This window comes from Cervus canadensis, chromosome 3 (assembly GCF_019320065.1).
Source record: "Cervus canadensis isolate Bull #8, Minnesota chromosome 3, ASM1932006v1, whole genome shotgun sequence".
In the NCBI taxonomy this organism is placed as follows: domain Eukaryota; kingdom Metazoa; phylum Chordata; class Mammalia; order Artiodactyla; family Cervidae; genus Cervus; species Cervus canadensis.
Genome location: NC_057388.1, coordinates 7939383 through 7959141, shown reverse-complemented (window position 1 = coordinate 7959141; position 19759 = coordinate 7939383). Strand labels below are relative to the sequence as shown.

The following is a 19759-nucleotide window of genomic DNA, read 5'->3' as shown; positions in this document are numbered from 1 at the left end:
TTTACCAGTCACAGGTTGATTAAGCTTTTTCCGTCAGGATTCAACCCAGCTGTGCTATGTCTGACATTCTACCATATTCTATACTGGAGACTATGAAGAGCAGTCTTGAATAAAGAGAATAAAGTGACTGGCTGGACCTTAAACTATAGGTACAAGCCCAGTTCAAAGGAATAATGAAGTTAATATGTGAAGATAACTTCATTGTACATATATATATAATATATATATTTATTTATGTATTTGTCTGTAAAGGATACTAACCTCTAACATACAGATTAATATATTTTATGTATACTATTATTTCTTTTTCTTTCCCTATTTCCCTGACCAGTCCTCCACTAAAATGTTTAAGAGAAATGGTGAATAGTGTACATCCTTGTCTTATGCTTGAACTCAGAGGGAAGCATCCAGTATTTTACCATTAAGTACAGTGTATGCTTTTTGCTTTTAGTCAGAACAAGAAAGCATCTTTCTATTTCTAGCTTGCTCTTTGTTTAGTTTTTAAGTATCTTAATAACTTACTGGTTAGCATGTAGAAACAAGGTCATGGTATCTCACATAGAGCATCAGGTCGAATCACTCAATGAATGGTGACAATCTTCTGTGTTGTTAGTACTATTTAGGTGCTAGGACATGGTGAAAAATATGACACAGACCTCACAGTCAAGATGCTGTGGGATTATGAAGAAAGAAAATGACTTTAGTTGAGAAGAATCAAGGAAGGATTCAGAGAAACTAATATTTGAGCCAAATTTTGCAGGCAGACAAGGTGAACACAGGATATTCTGGGTAAAAGTCACAGCTTGGAGATGTGAAAAAAACATGGAGTATGAGGTCACACATGAGGCCAGAGGGGGATGTCTGTACACTATCAATAAAGTCAGTTATGAAGCTTGCTGACAGGTTTATATGGTATCCTGTGGACAAACAGGGGCCATCAGATTGTTTCAGAAAGATCATTCTGTTGACAGTATAGATGATTAAATGAAGATGAAGGAGGTTAGAGCTGAGAAATTGGGTGGGAAGCTAGTAATGGGAATCTAAAACAGAGGAGATAACACTCAAGAGGAAAGAACAAAATAGAGTGAGATTTAGGAAGTAGAAACAACTGTAAGGATCGTCCAACTGGTTGTAGAAAGTGAGGGAGAGGAAGAATCCTTGTTGCTTTCCTGGTTGCTTGGGTAACTACAGGGGGTTTGGAAAGGTGAAGATGCTGGGTTCAGTTCTGCATTTGCTGAGTCTGAGAAAGGCCACCAAGTGGGATGTTTGATAAAAGCTGAAAATTTTGGCCTCACACTCCTGATTATGATTTAGGATCAGTCCTGGTAAAGCTCTGATCCAGACGCTGGATTATTAAAATGAATCTAGGATTGGTGCTAGCAGTTTGAGGGATTTATAGCAAGCTGTAGCTCCAGAACCCCCATTCAGTAGTCAGCATCCTTAACCTGCATATGGCATGGCCATCTGATGGTGCCAAGCCTCTTTAATCATTCTTTTCCAGGCTTTTGCTCTGAATTATTTTGACCTCTGACCCAGCTATCCTGGCTTATATCTAATTTTAACCCCAATACAGAAGAATCCCTTTGAGGTCTGATTCTGCTCTCTATATGACTGAATAAATACCCAAAGACAATTCTAGGAGACCTAGAAGAGTTATGTGGATGACTTCTGAAGGCACTCTTGAAGGAGTGGCGTGGGGTTTAAAGAGTATATCACATAGCAAAATAATGTAAAACTTCTCTCTATCCATCCATCACTTCAAAGCCTCTACATCAACACAGTAGCTGTCTAAAAGTCTCTTTTCTCTCCACGCACCTTCACTTTCTCAATACCCACTGCTGCAGTTTAGTTCTTGCTACTCTAGTCTCTATTTCTGTAAGGATAATATATATTTAACAATATATAGATACATAAACACATACATACCATAAATCATTACTGACCTCAAAATCTCTTCCCAATGGAAGGATGAGAGGAAATAGATATGCATTAGGCATGTGTGTGTTTAGTTGAAATGTAATTAAATGCAGATTGGATACCAGGTTAATGATACTGGAGAAAGTAGGAATCAGGCAGGAGAATGAGAAGGCTTTGCAAGGTTTGGGATTAAAGAAGAAGGAATGTTCCTGGGAGTTGGCAGGAGGAAGAGGGTCATGCCAAACAGCATAGCTGTGATGTTGGACAGGAATTCACTAAGAACATCAAAGAAGAGCTCTACATATAACCCTGGTCTGATAGAGCTCCATCTCTTTCTCTCTCACAGTGGTTGAGGGAGGAAATTCCTCTTACTTTATGAGTAGTCTCAGCCACAGCTGGCTGGGGGTCCCTCTCTGGTGATCAGTGGTGTGTGGGAATGGTGGTGATCAGTGGGTGTTGGGTAGGGTGGCCAGAAAAGGCCTTACAAGGTGGTTGGGAAATCATGACCCTTTCTGTTCCATGCACTCCTCACCTGGCGACTCTTCCCCAGACCAAAGTCAGGGCCAGAATTCAAAGGAGGTACACACATTCCCTTTAGGAAATGTCAGGAAGGTCTCCCTGAGCAGTATCACCTGAAAACACCAAAATTTCTGTTTTCCCTCCTACCACAGAAGGTGGTACAGGGTGCTTACAGACTCAGACATTTGGACTGAAGGTGTACTCCACATGGATTATCCTCCTTTTCCAACTCTCTTTCACTCTCCCCCATCTCCTCTTATGTCATCCTATAGCTCATTCTTCTAGACCTCCAGTTCAGTGTCCACACCCACCACACCCACTCTTCAGGAATCTTTATGGCTCCTCACTGGAGTTTCCTCCCTTCTGTTCTTTCCAGTGTTCTGACTCAAGCTTCTCAGGCTTTGCAGATTCCAGGGGGGAAGTAATGTGCTCTGGATTTATGTGTGGAAGAGATAGACAGTACCTTGATTCAATTTCCCTACCAGCAAGAACTGTGGCTGATTTCCTCTGGTCCTAAGAAGCAAGCATATTCATCAAAGCAAGCATTCATTTTCACTCACCATACCCTTCCAGCCCACCCCACTCCACCAAAGACCTCACAGTCTAGTCTTACTTGAAGAAAGCATACTTCACGGTCGACTATAATACTGACGTCATCAGACCAAGGGGCGCTGGACCCCTCCATGATGAGAGCCCCAACTTGAGTGTGAATGACTTCATTGATTGTGAATGAAGCCGTCTGCAACAGGTGGCTCTTACCCGAGTTAGATCCTTCACTCATGAAAGAAATAGACCAGCATGCGTGTGTTAGGTCTCAGTCCCTCGCGCAATGATGGCTGCCACTTGTTGACATGTAATTTACTCTGCACACTCAATCTTTTATAATCCTCACAGTGACCCAGCAAGTTTCATATTATGAAACATTTCTGGGGCTCAAAGAATTAGAAAACTGCCCAAGATCTCATAGATGATGAATAGTGGAGCTGGTATTTGAGCCCAAATTTATCTATCTTCCCCTGATCTTATTACTGTGTTGTGCTACCTCTTAACATGAGGTGAACAGAGATGAAATCAAAAGAAATATCACAGGATTCTGAACTTTTAAACCAGATGCCTGGGCGCTTATTAACTGGTTAGGAAGAAAAATAAAACATAATTCTTCATTCATTCTCTCTTCCTGCCCTCTTTCCCACCATCCTTCCTTCCTCCCTTCTTCCTTCTCTTCATTATGAAACCCCAATAGTAATCATAGAAAAATCAGAATTAATAGAGTGTAAAACTGCCTTAAACCAATGTCTGGATAAAAAGCTATGAAAATATTCCATTGTTTTATGATCCTATTTAGAATGAACATTATATTTATGGCTTTTTCCCTGAATACACATTAAGGTAATATTGAACTTTTGGTAAAAATTATGCCATACCTCTGTGCTGACAGTGTGTTTCCTGAGCACAAATCTATATCTACTACTTTCAGCTTTCAATATTTTCTCCAAAGAAGTAAGTTAGGGCATTATAAAGTCCAGAAAGAAACATAAAACAGATGGGACTAGATTTTTGTAGGGAGTGACAGCCATACTGAACTTAATGGAAACCTAGCTACAGGGAGGCCTGAGGGGAAAACCCATGAAGTGCATGCAGGGAGGACCCTGGTTTGGGATGGAATCTCAAGAGTGTGTGCAATTGGCTCATGACTGTAGGTTGTCCTTGAAGCTGAGGGCTCTTACTTTGAAGACGGAGTATTAATCGCGGTCCCCAACCTTTCTGGCACCAGGGACTAGTTTTGTGCAGGAAAATTTTTCCACAGATGAACCGGGGGATGGTGTCAGAATGATTCAAGTGCATCACACTTATTGTGCACTTTATCTCTATTATGAGTACATCAGCTCCACCTCAGATCATCAGGCCTTAGATCTAGGAGGCTGGAGACCCCTGGAGTCTGAGATGGTCACAGGCCTTTCCTATAATATAAGGCAAATATTTTCAGCCATTGGGCAGTGCTGAAATTTTGTGAGCTTAGTGTTTATTCCTTTCACTTCTCATCCTGGGCAAGTGAAGAGTCTGGAGCTCTGACCCAGGACCGTGTCTTCAGATCAGTGGTTTAGGCATTGGAGGGACTCTTTCTCTGTAGGATCTGCTGAGAACCAAGAAGAAAGATGCAGGGGGAGTCCAAGTTAACAGCCTCCTACAGCAGCAGTATGCATCCTTAGATGTATAACCCACAAATCCTTTTCGTTTCTGTTTTTTCAACCCCTCCCTGTCAACTGGACTATTCTCGTCAATATTTAAATGGTAAATACCTGCTGGCCCCTCCTACTCAATAATAAGAAAATAAGCCTCATTTAAGGTTGCTTTCCTTTTCACCTACCAACCCTGCCTTTTCTCTTCAAATGAAATTCATCAAAACTCTATACCCACTCTCTCCATTTCCTCACATTCCACTAACTCCTCTGAAGACACATTTTATTTTGGCCTTTTGTTCCATCAATCTTAACAAAGAGCCATCTAACAAAATGACTCTCTATAGACTTACGTGTGACCATCACGTTGCTAAGTCCATCTGTCGATTTCCAGTCCTCCTCTTGTTTGATACGCAGCGGTGTATCCCCACCCCTCCACACTGACCGCTCCTCCATCTCGAAACCTCCTCTTCCCTTGCCACCACCCGCCACCATATTTCATGTTTTCCTTATGAAATGCCTCTCTGGCTGCTCTTGTGCAGCTTCTGTGCCAGTTCTCCTCCTCCAACCACTAAATGTTGGAGCTTGTTCGAGCTCAGTTTCAGGCCCTCTTTCTTTTTTTTCACTGCATGTTCTCTTGCCAGGCCGACTCATCCATTCCCATGACCTGAGTTACCTTCTTACCATATAGTGTGGTGAAAGCCATCGGAATTCCTTCCTTCACGTTGGCGTCAAGGTCAACGTCCTGAATACAATCTACAAAGCCTCGCGTACTCTGGCCTCTGCCTGCCTTGCTCCTCTTCTGCCTCCTCTTCTCTCTGTACTTCATCCTTCAGCACATGGCATCTTTTTATTTCTCAGTCCCTCCACATTCTGTCTTCCTCAAGGCCTTGACACACATTTTCCCCTTCTCCAATCATCCTCACTTGTCCACAGCAGATTTTTCTTGCAGAAGACCGGTGTACTCCTGCGGTTCATACTTTGAAGAACTAAAATCCTGACCCACTCTCTGAGCTAACTAAGCCTGTTGTGCTGAATGAACCCCAAGTAAACACACATGCCTTGAATAATGCTCATACCATTTTCATTCCTCAGATAAGTTACCAAACCAAACTTTAAAAAAAAATTAAAGCAACATAGAATAGTAAAATCTCCTTGCGTGCATGCTCGGTTGCTTCAGTCACGTTTGACTATTTGAGACCCTGTGTACCATAGCCCACCAGGCGCTTCTGTCCAAGGGATTCTGCAGGCAAGAATACTGGAGTGGGTTGCATGTCCTCTTCCAGGGGATCTTCCCAACCCAGGGATCAAACCCTCATCTCCTGCATCTCCTGCATTGCAGGCAGATTCTTTACTGCTGAGCTACTGGGAAAGCTTAGGAGTTTATTAATTTCGCCATACTTGGACTGCAAGGAGATCCAACCAGTCCATCCTAAAGGAGATCAGACCTGGGTGTTCATTGGAAGGACTGATGTTGAAGCTGAAATTCTAATACTTTGGCAACCTCATGCTGAGAGCTGACTCATTTGTAAAGACCCTGATGCTGGGAAAGATTGAGGGCAGGAGGAGAAGGGGACAACAGAGGATGAGATGGTTGGATGGCATCACCAACTCAATGGACATGGGTTTGGGTGGATTCCGGGAGTTGTGATGGACAGGGAGGGCTGGCATGCTGCAGTTCATGGGGTTGCAAAGATAAAAAGATGCCCCACATGACTGAGCGACTGAACTGAACTGAACTGAACAGATTATTGCAAAATTAACCAAGATTTAAACTAGGTAACTAGGAAGTTTCAAACAAGAAATAGTTGCATGGAGATATATGAAACAATTCTATATTTTATAAGCAACATTTGCAGTGAACGTGATTGTTAATTGCTTTTCCTTAGGCTACACTTTAACATCATACTGACCAGAAGTAGTTGAAACAAAACTCTCAGCCTCTGGCCCTCTTGATACCAGGCAGGTTGGAATAATAGGTCTTTGTCCTAACAAAAGGTTTGAAGCAGGCAAGGAGAATGAGTTAATGAGATTCTGTAATCTGATCCCCAGTAGTCTGGGGCAGTTGTTCTCAGAGCCCTAACGCACCCTACCCGTTTAAGATCAAGGGCTGGCAGAATCCGACCCTGGTGGGCACAGGCAGGTCCTGACACTGGGTAAATGGCTTTGCTGGTGTAAATAACAGGGATCTGTTATCATGAGCTTACCTGTCTGTAAAATGCCTATTTATCTTCATCATGTTGCCTCTGTGGGGAGGAAGGAGGTGGTGAGTTGAGTGTTAGTGTGTAAGAGGATGGAGCTAGGAGAGGAGAAAGGGTCTCGGACCTAAGGTGAAAGCTGCTTTAGCACAGTGGGTTTGTACGACAGCCAGATGAAGTCCACGATGTTGATTTCCAGTGTTGAGCTCCCTTTAGTACTATAAGCCAGTGTCCAGCAAAATAATGCAAGAACAAATTCACGCCTGGGATTCCAACTTCATAGTATATGCAAGAGAACAAGATAGTAGTTTTTATCTAGTAGTTTCAATCTGATTATTTTTTCACTCATTCATTCATCCATTCACCAAATAGTTGAGTGACTACAGGACTGGCAATGTTCTCGGCACAGGTGATTGTAAGGTGAATAAAATAAACACTGTGGTACCCTGTTGGACAGTTGAGTCCATGGGACACGGAGATGACAATATAAACAATCAAATAAACATATGCTTAAAATGTGATAAATGTTACAAAGTAGAAAAGGGTACCCTGCAGGAGAAAAATAGGAAAAGCCTACTTCAGAGAGACAAAGGGAGATGACTTTTAAAATGATACAGGAAGAATAAAATGAAGCAAGCCATGCAAAGGAGATGCAGTGGGGATAGCTGATCAATTTCATTTATCTTGATTTTAATATGAAATTTAAATACTAATTTAATTAAGTACAATTATGAAATATTATTTTAATCAAAACAATTCCAAAAGAGAGAAGTGCCTTATTTTTTAATCAAAACAATTCCAAAAGAGAGAAGTGCCTTCTTTTTACCTATGTCCCTACAAAAATTCCATTTTTGGTAGAAAGTATGATTAACAGTTTTGGTGTATTTTATTCTTACCCAATCACTTCCCATCTATGAAAGAATACAAACAGTAAGGCTCTTCCTTTGGGAAGAAAAAGCAGACTGACCCGAAAGTAACAAAGGCAGCATATTACTAACCAGAGCATCTTTCCAGTATCTTAGTATGCTTCCAAAGCATGGTAATTTGCATCTGTGAATAATCAGGGAACATAAAGTTCTGTACACTCTACATTCCAATAATCACATTTCCAGATCTTTCAGAAATTTACTTGAAATAAAGTTTGTAGCTGTTATCTTTCTGACAATCACTCGAACTAGTAAAAACTGTTTTACTGCTTGTTTTGGCAGCTCAAATCTCAATTTTTGGGTCATTCAAGTTGCCTTTGCTTTTGTTCACATTTGATTGATTTTGCAATAGTGGTGAATACAGGAATAAAAAAAATCCCCAAAGTGGACATACAAGGTATATCACGTTACTAAATGAAAGCAAACAGATGTCATTCAGAATAGCTAATTGATAGCACTCAGTATTTCACAAGATCAAAAATATACTTTAAAACAGTCTGGATTAATTTTAAAAGTATAGTTTTTTAAAAAGTCAGTTACAGACTCATGATATATCCCATGAGGAGAAATAAATTCAAAATAGAGACTGCTGAGCTAGCTCGGCTTCATGTGAAATTCGGAGCATCTCCGGACCACGAGTTCTTTATTTCCCACCACAGTATGCTTCATGCAGTGAATTGAATCAGGAGGCGTTCTGGGCCTCAGGAAAGCCAAACCACAGGGTGAGGAAGTCATGGTCCAGAGGCAGATGTTCTTGGCCCCACAAGAAAAAGTACCCAAAACGTTGGACTTATTTTTTAACCATGTAAAGAACAGTGAAACGGAACACATCTGTGGAAAGGTGCTAACATCTAAAGATGTGTTTAATACGTGTCACCTGTCTTTACCGTGAACCAGGTCAAGGGACCAACCATTGCCAGGACCCCCGAAGCTCCCATGTGCTCCTCCCCAGCCCCAATCCCCTTCCTTCCTTCAAAAGTTAGCACTTTCTTGACTTTTCTAGTCACCACCCCTTCGCTTACTTTTGCCTTCTGATTATGTGGCTTCCCAGATGGTGCTAGTGGTAAACAACCCGCCTGCCAATGCAGGAGACATAAGAGAGGTGGGTTCGATCCCTGGGTCAGGCAACCCACTCCAGGATTCTTGTCTGGAGAATCCCATGGGCAGAGAAGCCTGCCGGGCTACAGTCCACAGGGTCACAAAGAGTTGGAACCAACTGAAGCAACTTTGCTTGCAAACGCACTTATCAGATTATGTACCTCTAAACACTGGAGAGTAATAATGCCTGTTTTTGAATTTTACATAGAAGGATTCATAGTGTATGCGTTCTTTTGTGTCTGGCTTCTATCACTTGATATGATATAGCTGTGTATGGCTGAGATTCATTTACTTTCATTGCCGCATGATCTTCCATTATATGCTATCTTCCAGTTCATTTATCTCTCTGTTGTTGACAGGAATGTAGGTAGTTCTACCTACATTCTATTTGGAACTAATGTTGTGATGGACATTCTTGTATATATTTCCTGGCATACCTGTACAAAATAGTATATACTTAGGAATGGGATTGTTGGGTCACAGGATATGCATATTTTTAATGTAACTAGATAATTTCAAAGTAATTGTATCAATTTACACTCCCACAGGGAGTGTGTGAGGGTTGTTATTGCCCCATATCATCACCTATATTTACTATTGTCAGACTTTCAATTTTTGTGAATTTGGTGAGAATAAAGTGTCACAAGGTTAACTTCTGTTATCTTTCTATTAGCTAAGTCTAATTTTTATGTAGAAAAATTAGAATATAGAGAATAAAAGTATAAGTTTCTTGTTGATGCCAGCATGAACATTAGATTAAATCAGGCAATGTGGCAGTTAGCGTATTTCTTTTACAACTGAATCCATTCTTCCAACCATATATTTGGGGACAAAGCAAGAATAGAAGTAGTATGGTTGACACCTTATAATTTGTTCCTATTTTCTTAAATATAGTTAAATTGATGACAAAATAAATAAATGAATGGCCCACTAAGATGTGTTAAATGCAATCTCTAGTTTATGTGGATTTGTTTCTTAACCCTCTGTTGATGCCATCCATCTGTTTATTCCTGTGATGTTGCCACACTGTTTTAACCACTAGAGTTTCATGACTGACTTGCTATCTAGTAGGTCATGACATTCCGCTAAAATTAGAGCCATTTTCCCTTTCTGGGCAGTATCATATTTTGATTCTTTTTAAAAAAACATAATGAGGTAAAAATGATACACATTAAAACACAGATACAGATCAGAGAATTTCACTTTCTTTTTCTGTCTTATCGCGTAGAATGTTGGGTAATGCTAATATTTTACCAGTTCTGCCTCCAATTCTCTGCTGAATGTGAGATTCTTCTACAGTTGAATCTGATCTCCTCTCATCTCCAGAGCTGGTGTTGCTCTTCCATGTGAGGGGGACCGAGGAGGGTGGTTCACATGTGCAGTCAAGTTTCTGCGGGCACGACTGAGCTATTGACCTGCAGTTTTCTTACCTACGGACATTATATATATATGTTTATTTACTCAAACATGCTTGTTTCCAGATATGTCCTGAAAATCTCTTATAGGTATGTTCTTAAGTGTTTTGTACTTTTTATGGTATTATAAGTGAGATATTTTCTTCTCTTTTTGTTGTTCACTCGCTAACTCATATTCAACTCTTTGTGACGCCATGGACTATAGCCTGCCAGGCTCCTCTGCCCATGTGATTTTCCAGGCCAGAATTCTGGAGTGGATTGCCATTTTCCTCCTCCAGGAAATCTTCCCAGACCAGGTATTGAACCATCATCTCTTGTGTCTCCTGCATTGGCAGGTGGATTCTTTACCATTGACACCACCTAACAGATACCGCCAAACAGATTTCCAGAGTGAAGGAGCTACTTTACATTCCCACCGGCCATGCATGTATTCGTCTTAAGTCAAATGATAGAACATGGTCCACATTACAAACCTCTACTTCAACTGGCCTAGATTGGGAGCACTGGTGAGGCCACTAGTGGGGCACTTGGGTTTCAGTGGTATTTCTCTCATCTCATATTCCAGGAAGTTGGGCAGCTATCCATTCACCTACCAAGGAGCCAGCATTTTCCCTGGTGACATATGTGAGGGAAAATGTAGTCAGTGATTCTCTTCTCTAAAGTTAAAAAACTACTGTCCTAATTATGCCCTTGACTGCATACCCCCTTTATGCTGTTTCGATGCTTTGAGCAAAAGCTGGTTTGAATCCAAAAACTATTATGGAAATCTTTACAAATTTAGTACAATTTAGGTAGAAATTCTTCCAAATCTTTAGCAATCACAGGAAGGCAACATACCCATGGCTCTTCAATTGATTTTCAATAGCTTCTCTTTATCTTTCAGGCTAGTATTAAAATGTCTTTTTAAAGTAACCATATCTCTGTTAAGGAAAGTTTTTTGTTAAAAATACCAGAGTTATTAAAGACCTCTGAGGGAATAATGGCTGATTGAGTGAAGCTACCCATTAAAAACCCTATAAATTTTTTTTTATCTAAAGGATTTCTCTCTTCACTTGCCAAACTATGCTGTCTACATCGCTTTTATGAACAAGTGCCATTAAGTTGGTCTCTACCTGCAGTACCATTGAAAATAAACCATTGTAGTGTTTCCACGGTGAAATCATTAGAATTCTATTCATTTCGATGCCTTACACTATTTGTCACCTTTCCAAGCTACCAGGCAGACATACTCAAAACCCATTTTTATGTGAGCACACTGTATTACTCTCCTCTTGTCATGGATCTTTATTCCTTCCTGTGATGCCTCTGTTTCTTCTTAGGAGTCTCAGTACAAGGATCCCAACATGTGGGTCCTATTATAGACTAACTACCCAGTTGCCACGATGTCTTGCTTTCTTTTTTTTTTCTTTAATAAAACAAAGGAAAACAAAGCCAGCCACTTGTACTGAGAGATTTGAACATCTGTTCCACTACCTGGTGATCTTGGATTTCCTCTCGACTAAGTTTCCAGGCAAGAGGCAGATAAGCCAATCAAACACAAAGTGAGTATAAGAATCCGCAAGCTGAATGATGATAAAGGCACACATCAGTCCTGCTGGGCTCTTCCAGCGATGTCTGGTGAAGCAGGCACATCCCTGAATAATCATTAGAAGTAACCGCAAAGAGAAGTAGAACTGGACATTGTCATGACACCACACATTCTGACCAGCATTTACACGTAACACTGTTTATAAGCAGCCTGTCATTGTGACATTTTGAGCAATATATTGCTGGCATCTGGGTCATGGCAACAGTTATACACTTAGATTGTTGGTCAGCCAAATAAAATTGCAACACTATACAGGCACTAAGCCTGTTTATATGGGATAGGTGTTACCCACATCCTCTTGAGCAACACAAACATGGGGGACTAATAACATCTTAGTAAGTCTAGCACAATGCTTGACACATAGTGGAAACTTAACAAATGTTCATTGAATTAACAAGTGACTGAGTAAATGAATGAAATAGTGAGCTTGGTTCTCCCCTAATGATCTTCTAGGCCTCTTATCATTCTTACAGGACCAGCCTCTTGTGTGAGGAAAGGAAGCTAAACTCAGAATTCTCTGGGAGGTTTCCATTCGATTCTTCTAACTGTTCAGTGAGAAAAACCCCAACTCATTTTCTGACCAAGTGGGATCAGAGCCAATGGGATCCCACAGGGCTGATCTAATGGAGAGAGCTCTCTGGGCACTGTGGCATTCCAAAGTCAGGGAAGTGGGTCAGGCTCACTCCCCTGGGAGCTGGGGTAGGAGAACCTCTGGATTACCTCCTGGTAATCAGGAAAGAGGAGTGAGAATAGATGCCCCCAAACTCAGTATCAGGAAAGATGTGGGAAACCAGGGAAATGATGAACAAGGTAGGGATCAGGAAAGCAAGGAGTCAAGAAAGAGGCAGGACCTGATGAGGAAATGGCAGTTATGTACAATCACCTGGGCGCTCTGTGTGCGGTGTGATGTCTGGGCCTGCCGGGCTAAGGACAGGGCTAAGGGTGGCATGTCCTGGGACCCTGTATATTCAGCACCTGGATTTTAGTAACTTGAAAGCTCACCCCGCGCTCTGTCTATAGGTCAGTGGATACGGACTTGGTGTGCTCCTAGGTCCAGTACCAAGACATGCAAAACAGCCTGCCCCTAATTTCTTCATGAAGGCTTGGGGTAAAGGACACAGGGTGGGTGTGAGTAGAGAGAATGGAATGAATTGTTAGTGCCTAAGATGACTCAGGAATATCAAAGCATAGGCTTATAGTTTCAGGACCTTTTTCAGCAAGCTTCGAAAATCAACAATTAAAAAGAAACTTTTTTTTTTTCAAGAGGAAAAAACAATGAAAATGAACTTTCCGTCGGTTTTCCTAACGTAATTTTTCTTGGAAACGAATAACCCTGTCTCTGATTCATTCTTCTGACTAACTCACTGTGGCTCAATTTCTTCCATGCAGATCAGCTCATCAAGCTACTGGGAAGCCCGAGAAGAATATAATACATAATACAGAATCGGGGGGAAGGGAGGAATCCCAATTACTGTTTCATAGAAGTGCTAATTACTCAGAAAATACTCATGACACTCAGAAGGACTCATCTTGTGGCAAAAGAAAACTCCCTGAACAATTAGCTAGAAACATGCTGTCCTTTCACTTATTTGTGGAGGAAAATCTGGGTTCAGATATTTAAGGAACTCAGGAGAAGGTATCCTTTCCTTCTGCGTGCTTCAGGGCCTCTCCCTTCACCCACTGGGATGGCATACCCACCACTGACAGTATCTCTCTCATCTCCAGGTGGCACCCTCCTCTGGGACCCTGGGGCTTTGTGAGCCAGATGGTTGGGACTAACTCAGCATCTGTTTCCCAGATCTCTCAAGGGGAAAAATAGCTTCCAATTTCCATCATCTTCTGCCTTGCTCCTCATGGCACTAGAGCCCAGTAAGAAAAGGCGACTGTCTAACCGTGTTTGAGATTCTCTAGATTTCTTCAAACATGTGAACGGAATGAGCAGCCCCATTTGTGTAATTAACATCCCCAACTGCATCGTGCCTGTTTCGTTTCCCCATTGATAATACTACACTTGGCAGACATACCTTAGGTTATTGTTGGTTTTTCCTTTCCCAGACCTATTCTTTTTCTGCTTTTCTTTGTGTAAAGGGTATGTACCGGCTTTGTGAAATCCCTGTAGCAAGTGGTGAATGATATATGAAGTGAAAAGTCTTTTTTGACGCAGGGCACAGTGGGAATACAGAAAGCGCTGTGCCTTCACTGCTGGGCCGGGTATTTGACTGTGTACTGAAGGCATGGATAGCCTGCATTCATCCTGTACTACCTCAGAATCCCTGGGGCGCTCACCTGGTGAAAAGGGGCACCATCCCGCAGAAAGGCAGAGAGTGGAATTTATTGACCTCCAAAAGTCCTTTCTGGCACCGTGATTCTGCTTTCGCTACAGGTAGTGCTTTTTCCCTGTAATTTTAGCAAAGAAAGAAGAATAGGAATGCGCAGTCTGAGTCCAGAGTGTAGAAAATTAACCCGTTCCCAAGCCTGTGATACGAGGTGGTTGGGGAAGGAGGTTGGCAGTTGTCAATACTCTGCAGGCTAACATCACTTGGAGAGGATATGTCTCTTCACCCCAGCTTTAGAGAGAATTTGTTATTCCGAGAAGCCAGGGACAGAGCTAGCCTTTTAATTTAAGCGGTCTTTTCCTTTCAAGGAATCCAAACTCTCTGAGAATGATCACAGTTTCTCTATGAACCAAGCGTCACATTGATTCATGACCTAAAATTCTACCGTGTTTCAGAATTAGATGCCTGATCATACAGCACATGACTTAGACAATCAGTTAGACATTATGCAGTGTCTGTTTGTGGACCCTTGGGTTAAGTGATCCAGGTACAGCCGGGATGTGGGACATTTACCCACAGAGGAGGGAGATGAATAATTTTGCGTTGGCTCGTATGTGCGCTCAGTCGCCCAGCTTGTGTCCGACTTTTTGCAACCCCATGGACTGTAGCCCACCAAGCTCTTCTGTTCATGCGATTTTCCAGGCAAGAATACTGGAGTGGGTTGCCATTTCCTCCTTCAGGGGATCTTCTCACCCCAGGGATCAAACCCGGGTCTCCTGTATTGAAGGTGAAGTCTTGACGGCTGAGCTGCCTGGCATGACTCCTTATTGCTAATCGCTGACTTCCTGAAGATAGACACAGGGGTTAACAGAGCGGCTCTGGCTTCGAGGAATGGAGGCAGGAGGAACAGAGTCCTCTCATTCATCCTCTGACTCATTTCTTTCTTCCAAAAGGAAGTCCTGGAACATTAAGCCTTAAATCCTCTCTTCTGGGGTGGGGAGAGGAACTAAGCAACTCTTTGTTTAAGCAGTACTCGGGGTTGAGCATGTTGTGGATCACACTGCTCCTTAATGACACTCAGGACAATGTTGAATAATTGAATCATAATTCTAGTTTCCTTTCTTTTTTTTTTTCTAGTTTCATTTCTGTGCTTGAATTTTTTGTTACCCATCCTCTCCTACCCCAGTCTCACTGACCCAGTTCAAAGAGAGTTGCCTGCTTTACCTCTCTTGTCTCAGAAGATGGGAAATTATTATCCAAGCTGATAGACTAACATTCAAACAGAAACCCTGACTTCCCAAATTGCACCTCTTTCCAGAATCCTCCAGCATTCATGATTGGGATTTAGGCATTTCATTCAAACTCAGGCTGTCTTGATTACATGACTGAAGAAAGAACAAACCCGTGGCCTGCCAGTCTCAGCCTTCTAACTGAATTACCACATCCTGTTCCCTTCTTCACAATGCAGAGGGTAGCAAACCCAGAGGAGACCCATGAGGAAACAAGAGGCCTCACAGAAAGCCAGGTTAAAGAAACCATGGGTCCTTTCATCCTGGAGGGAAGAAACCAGAGACATAACAATGGTGTTTCAAGGATAAGAAAAGAGACTCCAGGGAGAATGGAAAACAGTTGTGTTGAAATCGGTTTGGAAAGATGGAATGAACTCAGTGCACAACCAGGAAGATTTGAGTGAGAATCATTATAAATCATTCACCCAGCTCTTACCAGCTCTTGCCTTTGATATGGAGAGGTTTCATTTCATTCCTTGCAACAGTTATAACAGGCTACTTAAAGTAACACGGAAAATAAAATGGAAGCAGTGACAGACTTTATTTTCTTGGGCTCCAAAATCACTGCAGATGGTGACTGCAGCCATGAAATTAAAAGACACTTGCTTCTTGGAAGAAAAGCTATCACGAACCTAGACAACATATTGAAAAGCGGTGACATCACTTTGCGGACTAAATTCCATATAGTCAAAGCTATAGTTTTCCCAGTAGTCATGTATGGATGTTGAGAGTTGGACTATAAAGAAGGCTGAGCGTCAAAGAATTGATGCTTTCAAACTATGGCGCTGGAGAAAACTCTTGAGAGTCCCTTAGACTGCAAGGAGATCAAACCAGTCAATCGTAAAGGAAATCAACCCTCAATATTCTTTGGAAGGATTGATGCTGAAGTTGAAGCTCCAATAATTTGGCTACCTGATGCGAAGAGCCAACACAGGGGAAAAGTCCCCGATGCTGGGAAAGACTGAGGGAAAGGAGGGGACGGCAGAGGATGGGATGCTTGGATGACATCACCGAATCCGTGTACATGCCGCTGCTGCTTAGTCACTCAGTCGTGTCTGACTCTTTGCCGCCCCGTGGACTGCAGCCCACCAGGCTCCTCTGTCCATGGGATTCTCCAGGCAAGAACACTGGAGTGGCTGCCATGCCCTCCTCCAGGGGAGCTTCCCAACCCAGGAACTGAACCCAGGTCTCCCACATTGCAGGCAGGTTCTTTATCATCTGAGCCACTAGGGACATGAGTTTGACCAAACTCCGGGAGATAGTGAAGAACAGGGAAGACTGTCCACGGGGTTGCGAAGAGTCAGAAATGACTGAACAAAAACAACAAAATTAACAGAAAAATCTGTAAAGGAAAGTACCTTGTAGGAAAGTTGGGATAGGATCTTTTGAGGACTTTGCTCATTGTTGGCACTTGGTTAAAACAGAGAGCAGATATTACGTCAAGCTCCAAACAGTTGGTGAATCTGTTGTGGGAAAATTGCTATTCTATTCATGCATGATTTTCTGTGTTAGGGTGGTATGTTATTATGATATTTCAAATTCTCATCTCATAATTTTTTTTGTCCCAGGCCATTTGCCCATACTTCCCTTCCAAATGAAAATTGCTGCCTGAATTTCATGCATTTGCCTCTGGAGTTCTATTTCTTATTTTCTCCTTCTATTTCTCTTGATGGCTATTAGGAGCTCAATTCTCCATCCATTGCCTGCTAACACTCTAGGCATCAAATGCGAGTGCCCAAACAGTGAAAATATAGGGGTGATAGTAGAGGTGCCTGCCGTTTATGTTAGAACAATTCGTTTTAACTCTAAGGGCCAGAGTGACCCTCGGTCTCTTGTAGACCTAGGAATATATTTTCCTACTGAGACTCTTCCCTTATTTTAAGTAGCCTGAAAATAACTGGTCCAAGGAATAAAATGAAACCTCTCTTCTTCAAAAGCAAGAGCCTTAAGCAAAGGTGGTATCAAATCTTGAGACACTAAGGTTTGTCTGAATTCAAAATTCAGCAGGGTTCTATCACTCAGCACGTCAAAAAATCTGAATTGTATCTTACAAAGAGTGACTGTAGGTTCTGGGTGCATTAGGAGCGTATTAAACAATTGAGATATAAAACATTTTTTCTCTCTAGTAGTAAAGATCAAACAGAATCTTGAATGCAAGTATACTCCATCATCTCACCAATAGATAGTTTTCAACAACTTAGACCATGAGTGAGGAAGCACCCTCTTCTTAGAGTTTTATCATGGGGAACACATGTAAATCCATGGCTGATTCATGTCAATGTATGGCAAAAACCACTACAATATTGTAAAGTAATTAGCCTCCAACTAATAAAAATAAATGAAAAAAAAAAATAAAAAATAAATAAATAAAAGAAAAAAAAAGAAGAAAGAGTTTTATCTTGACAGTGGCGATGGGCCTGTCATGATGCCACTGCTTGGGTTCACAGCGACAACACAGGCAACACACTCCATGTTTATTCCTAGCATCATTGTCAAAACATTCAACACAAGACCTGCACACTCCAAAGAGCTCTACTTAATGGAGGCACAACCTATTCATACCCTCAGCGGCAAGAGATCCTGCCAGTCTGTGACATGGGAGGTTGCTGAGCGCTCCTCCAAGCTCTGCACCAGCCCTCCGTGATTTCTTACAGATATTTACTTTCTCACATGGCATATAGAACATTAAAAGGGTTTTGAAAAATCCCTCAGTTTTTTGACTTCTGAAGGATTATTAACTTCAAAGTCTGAAGAAATGTCGCCTTTCTATCTTTGGAAATGCCAGAAGCCTTTGCATATCCCTACCACAGGACCCAGCAACCCCCAGCAGAGAAGAACGATTACTGCCTCGGTGGCGAGAGGCTGGCTTTTGATCTCTTAACATATTGGAAATTACTTAAAGGTAAGCCATCTGCTAGCTGAGGAACAAAAACAGATTACATCACACCCTGCTAGAAAGATTGTGTTAAATCCTGTATATCAAGGCTTTTAATAATTCTATATTAAGTCAGCTAATAGGATTAGGTACACATCTTCTTTAGGCTTATTTCCTCAACTATTAAAAAAAAAACTTTTTGTGTGTGTTTGACGATCTGCAAAATTCAAGAGTATTCCACTGTGAATAAAAAGTGTTCTTTTAAGAGGAGGAAGCATTGCTTCAGATCACCACTGCTCTCCAGAGAGACGGATCGCACAAGTGCCTTTCCAGAGCAGTCCGCAGTCGGGGGAGGGGGGAGCGTGCACTCGCCTTTGCTCACGTGCGTTACTGCCTGTGCATCACAAACCTGCTTGCAGGAGCCTCACACCTGCACTGGTATTCTTCGGCGAGTCACAGGTGGGATGTGGGCAGGGGGGGAAGGTGAAGATGCCTGGTTCCCTCGATAATACTAATTAATGGTGGCCTTGGTTGACAGTTTACCATGAGGTTGTGCTGTCATTTCAGTTGTGTCTGATTCTGCAACCCCATGGACGGTAGCCTATCAGGCTCCTCTGTCCATGGGATTTCCAAGGCAAGAATACTGGAGTGGGTTGCCATGTCCTTCTCTAGGGGATCTTCCCAACCCAGGGATTGAACCTGTGTCTCTTACGTCTCTTGCATTGGCAGACATGTTCCTTACCACTAGCGCCACTTGGCAAGCCCAACCATGAGGGTGGTGTGGCGCAAATATTGGGGGTGAGAAAGGAATGAGCCTTGATTAATAAGAGCTTTGAGCACCTGTAATACTGGACAGTCCCAGCCTTGAAAAAACTCATGGTAAAATTATATCATGCCCGTGTCATACTACTGCCCTCCCCACTCACGGTAAGTTCTAGGTCATGGGAATATTACAGTATATTCCCTTGACTGCATGTGGGGAGTAAAAAGAAAGGGTCTTCTTTCTTCTCTGCCCCTGCTTTCGCTAATTTGTTTACTGTTATTCTACAATCTCAGAGCGTTAAATACACACATGATATAAATTAACCTTCACTCATTGTTTCTAAATCTTTAATAAGAAGTTCATTTACACACTCTGCGATACTAAACGTTGAATAGAGTTTTAGTAATAGTAACAACAAACCCTTTATCTCTCTCTTGAAGTAGTACCTGAAAACACACCTAAAAAGTCTCAGGTCTTCTGAGATAAGGAAATTCTTATCTTGGTGACAATAGAGAGTTACAATCAATGAGAGCAAATAAAATATAAGATTAACTTATTTAGAAACCATTATGTGTTGCCTATTGAAAGCGCTTAAGTGTTTATTTAAAGTATAGGTTTACAATGTTGTGTTAGTTTCCAGTGTATGCGAAGAAATTCAGTTATCAGAACTTTTTCCATTATAGGTTGTTACAAGGTATTGAATATAGTTCTCTGT

The 19759-nt window shown here is 41.8% G+C and overlaps 1 long non-coding RNA gene across 1 annotated transcript; it reads right to left on the bottom strand.

The window, feature by feature from the left end:
* Nucleotides 1-4253: 4253 nt before the first annotated feature.
* LOC122438075 lies at nucleotides 4254-19246 on the bottom strand. The gene is made up of 3 exons (XR_006268442.1): nucleotides 19236-19246; nucleotides 5284-5292; nucleotides 4254-4368 (listed from the first exon to the last, which is right to left on the bottom strand). It is a non-coding gene; the product is annotated as an uncharacterized LOC122438075 (long non-coding RNA).
* Between the last annotated feature and the right edge of the window lie 513 nt (nucleotides 19247-19759).